Source organism: Salvelinus sp. IW2-2015, unplaced genomic scaffold, assembly GCF_002910315.2.
Source record: "Salvelinus sp. IW2-2015 unplaced genomic scaffold, ASM291031v2 Un_scaffold9231, whole genome shotgun sequence".
In the NCBI taxonomy this organism is placed as follows: domain Eukaryota; kingdom Metazoa; phylum Chordata; class Actinopteri; order Salmoniformes; family Salmonidae; genus Salvelinus; species Salvelinus sp. IW2-2015.
In genome coordinates, this window is record NW_019950490.1 from 3,105 (window position 1) to 8,098 (window position 4,994).

At 51.1% G+C, this 4,994-nt stretch overlaps 1 long non-coding RNA gene across 1 annotated transcript; it reads left to right on the forward strand.

Moving 5' to 3' along the window:
* Positions 1-1,298: 1,298 nt before the first annotated feature.
* Positions 1,299-2,982, forward strand: LOC139027285 (uncharacterized). Its single transcript, XR_011479357.1, has 5 exons — positions 1,299-1,392; positions 1,955-2,187; positions 2,386-2,408; positions 2,589-2,706; positions 2,803-2,982. It is a non-coding gene; the product is annotated as an uncharacterized lncRNA (long non-coding RNA).
* The last annotated feature ends 2,012 nt before the right edge of the window (positions 2,983-4,994 follow it).

Sequence of the window (4,994 nt, forward strand, 5' to 3'; positions counted from 1 at the left end):
TCAGTTTGAGCTACAGCAGCATACCACCCTGCATACCACTGCTGGCTTGCTTCTGAAGCTAAGCAGGGTTGGTCCTGGTCAGTCCCTGGATGGGAGACCAGGTGCTGCTGGAAGTGGTGTTGGAGGGCCAGTAGGAGGCACTCTTTCCTCTGGTCTAAACAAAGATCCCAATGCCCCAGGGCAGTGATTGGGGACACTGCTCTGTGGTGTAGGGTGCTGTCTTTCGGATGGGACGTTAAACGGGTGTCCTGACTCTCTGAGGTCATTAAAGACCCATGGCACTTATCGTAAGAGTAGGGGTGTTAACCCCGGTGTCCTGGCTAAATTCCCAATCTGGGGCCCTCAACCATCACGGTCACCTAATAATCCCAGTTTACAATTGGCCATTCATCCCCCTCCTCTCCCCGTAACTATTCCCCAGGTCGTTGCTGCAAATGAGAACGTGTTCTCAGTCAACTTACCTGGTAAAATAACGGTAAAATAAAAATAAATAAATAAAATACTCCTGGAAGTGATGTTGCAGGCTAGCTCAGTGCTGCCCCCTCTGAGGAACTGAAGTTGAAGGCCGACCGGGGTACTGCAGGCTGCCAGTACGATTTTAAAATAGGCGGTTAAAGGACATACATCTGGTGATTAGAAGCAATTATTGGTACTTTTTTTGTTTGTTTTGGGGTGGGAGTTTGCCATTTCCCATTCCTATAATGAGGGATCCTGTTTTCTGCTAACAACGTCTGCAGTACCGCGGTCGGCCTTGACCCCCCCCCCCCCCCCCCCGTGGCTTCAATGAGAGGGAATCGTTCTCCCCTGAGTATGCTGCGTCGTTAAGAACATACAAACATACAAAATCTCTTTAACACAAAATATATGTTGAATTTTTTTTAACTATTTTGCATTGGGGAGGTAGATAAAGTGTTTATCATAGTCAATCACCTTTGTATTTTTTAAATTTGATTTATTTGGATGGGGACAAACACATTGACACATTGAACAACAATCGTCTGATGCACTGAAGTATTTACTAGCAAATGTTCAACACCAGACCCAATGGGCTTTTATGAAACAAAACAAGAATGACAAATAAAGTTTACATCTATTGTAGTACCGTGTGGCTCAGTTGGTAGAGCATGGCGCTTGCAACGCCAGGGTTGTGGGTTCATTCCCCACGGGGGGACCAGGATGAATATGTATGAACTTTCCAATTTGAAGTCGCTCTGGATAAGAGCGTCTGCTAAATGACTAAATGTAAATGTAAATTGTATTGTGATACGCTGGTTGTCATTCTTCCTACTGCCCACCAGGGGAGCTGAACTCTTCACTGGGAAGCTGCTAGGAAGAGCAGGAAGGTTTGAGAAGGTTACACGGATCTTTGAACACGCCTCCCAACACAACCAGGTACGACTTGCATTGTCGGTCTGTCAATGAATCAATCACAATTAAACAATCAATGATTTATAAACCACTTTTACATCACATCTGTGCACCCTCCCTCCCTGCCTCCCCACTCCGTCCTCCCTCCCTCCCTGCCTCCCCACTCCGTTCTCCTCCCTCCCTGCCTCCCCACTCGTTCCTCCCTCCCTCCCTGCCTCCCCACTCCGTTCCTCCCTCCTCCTGCCTCCCCACTCCGTTCCTCCCTCCCTCCCGCCTCCCACTCTGTTCCTCCCTCCCTCCCTGCCTCCCACTCTGTTCCTCCCTCCCTCCCTGCCTCCCCACTCCGTTCCTCCCTCCCTCCCTGCTCCCCACTCCGTTCCTCCCTCCCTGCTCCCCACTCTGTTCCTCCTCCCTCCCTGCCTCCCCACTCTGTTCTCCCTCCCTCCCTGCCTCCCCACTCCGTTCCTCCCTCCCTCCCTGCCCCCACTCCGTTCCTCCCTCCCTCCCTGCCTCCCCACTCTGCTTCCTCCTCCCTCCCTGCCTCCCACTCCGTTCCTCCCTCCTCCCATCCGTTCCTCCTCCCCAGAGCCATGCCCAGCAGACAGAGAGACAGATAAAGGAGGTTTTGAGAAGCTGCACCAGTTCCTGAGAGAGGAGGAGGAGCCAGAATAGCCAGGCTGAGGAGGAAGAGGAGGAGAGAATAGAGTGATGAAGGAGAAGAGAGAGAGATTGGGGAAAGAGATGGAGCTGCTGGCTAAAACCATCCGAGAGATCGAGGAAGAGATGAAGGAAGACAGAGATGACATCGCCTTTCTGCAGGTGTGTGTGTGTGTGTGTGTGTGTGTGTGTGTGTGTGTGTGTGTGTGTGGTGTGTGTGTGTGTGTGTGTGTGTGTGTGTGTGTGGTGTGTGTGTGTGTGGTGTGTGTGTGTGTGGTGTGTGTGTGTGTGTGTGTGTGTTGTGTGATGGCATACTGTGCATTGGCTAAAATGTGATAAGAACATTGCTTTGTTTTCCAGAATTACCAGGAGACAGTAAAGAGGTATGCAGACTCTCCTTCTCTCTCGCTCTCGCTCTCGCTCTCGCTCTCGTTTCTCTCTCCTCTCTCTCTCTCTGTTTCTCTCTCTCTCGCTCTGTGCTTCTCTTTTTGTTTTATTTTTTGCACAAATCCACACAGAGCCCTGTAACAGAATAGAGTATGTGTGTGTGTGTGTGTGTGTAGGACGTGGCAGAGTCATGAGGAGCCAGAGGAGGTGTGTGGTCCTCTGATAGACGTGTCTAACACCTGACCAACCTCCTCTACACCGTCTGGAACGACATGCTGCACATAGCCCCTTACAGTGAGTCTGGGGGGAGGGACGGAGTGTGTGTGGTCCTATCTCCCCCTCTCACTTTCCCTCCCCCTGTCCCCCTCTTCCCCAACCCCTCCCTTCCAGCTCCGGTAACCCTGGACCCGACCACGTCCTGCCCATCTCTGTCCTCTCCCCTGGGCTAACCTCTGTCCAGCTGGGAAAGGAGAGGATCCAGATCCAGCCCGCTAACCGGAGAGATTTGACCCGATCGACTGCACTCTGGGCTGGGAAGGATTCAGCGCGGCACCACTGCTGGACCGTGGAGGTGGGGCACTCACTGACTGAGGATGTTCACTATACACTGAGGATGGGTTACGAATGGCACACTGTTCACTATACACTCACTGACTGGGATGGCTTACGAATGGCACACTGTTCACTCTACACACTCACTGACTGAGGATGGCTTACGAATGGCACACTGTTCACTATACACACTGACTGAGGATGTTCACTATACACTCACTGACTGAGGATGTTACTATACACTCACTGACTGAGGATGGGTCACGAATGGCACACTGTTCACTCTACACACTCACTGACTGAGGATGGGTCACGAATGGCACACTGTTCACTATACACTCACTGACTGAGGATGGGTTACGAATGGCACACTGTTCACTAACACACTCACTGACTGAGGATGTTCACTATACACTCACTGACGAGGATGTTCACTATACACTCACTGACTGAGGATGGGTCACGAATGGCACACTGTTCATCTACACACTCACTGACTGAGGATGGGTCACGATGGCACACTGTCACTAACACTCACTGACGGGGAGGGTCACGAATGGCAACCTGTCACTATACACACTCCTGACTGAGGATGGGTTACGAATGGCACACTGTTCACTATACACTCCTGACTGAGATGGGTCACGAATGGCACACTGTTCACTATACACTCACTGACTGGGATGGGGGTCACGAATGGCACACTGTTCACTATACACTCACGAGTCTGAGGATGGGTCACGAATGGCACACTGTTCACTATACACTCACTGACTGGGATGGGTCACGAATGGCACACTGTTCACTATAGCACTCACTGACTGGGGATGTTCACTATACACACTGACTGAGGATGGGTCACGAATGGCACACTCTGTTCACTATTTGGTGCTTTTGACCAGGCCCATAACACACTCTGATGGAGGTTCTTGGTGCTTTTGACCAGGGCCCATACACACACACTGATGGAGGTTCTTGGTGCTTTTGACCAGGACCATACACACACTCTGATGGAGGTTCTTGGTGCTTTTGACGCAGGGCCATACACACACTCTGATGAGGTTCTTGTGGTTTTGACCAGGGCCCATACACACACTCTGATGGAGGTTCTTGGTGCTTTTGACCAGGCCACAACACACACTGATGGAGGTATTGGTGGTCTTTTGACCAGAGCCCACACACACTGATGGAGGTTCTTGGTGCTTTTGACCAGGGCCCATACACACACTGATGGAGGTTCTTGGTGCTTTTGACCAGGGCCCATAAACACACTGATGGAGGTTCTTGGTAGCTTTTGACCAGAGCCCATAACACACTCGATGGGTTCTTGGTGCTTTGACCAAGCCATACACACACACTGATGGAGGTTCTTGGTGCTTTTGACCAGAGCCCATACACACACACTGATGGGAGGTTCTTGGTGCTTTTGACCAGGGGCCCATACACACACTCTGATTGGAGGTTCTGGTGCTTTTGACCAGAGCCCATACACCACACTGATGGAGTTCTTGGTGCTTTTGACCAGGCCCATACACACACTGATGGAGGGTTCTTGGTGCTTTTGACCACGGCCCATATACACACACTGATGAGGTTCTTGGTGCTTTTGACCAGGGCCCATACACACACACTGATGGAGGTTCTTGGTGCTTTTGACCAGGGCCCATAACACACACTGATGGAGGTTTGGTGCTTGACCAGGGCGCCATACACACACACTGATGGAGGTTCTTGGCTTTGACCAGGGCCCATAAACACACAACTGATGGAGGTTCTTGGTGCTTTTGACCAGGGCCCATAAACACACACTGATGGAGGTTCTTGTGCTTTTGACGCAGGCCCATAACACAACACTGATGGAGGTTCTTGGTGCTTTTGACCAGGCCCATACACACACACTGATGGAGGTTCTTGTGCTTTTGACCAGGGCCCATACACACACACTGATGGAGGTTCTTGGTGCTTTTGACCAGGGCCCATACACACACACTGATGGAGGTTCTTGGGTGTTTTGACCAGGGCCCATAAGA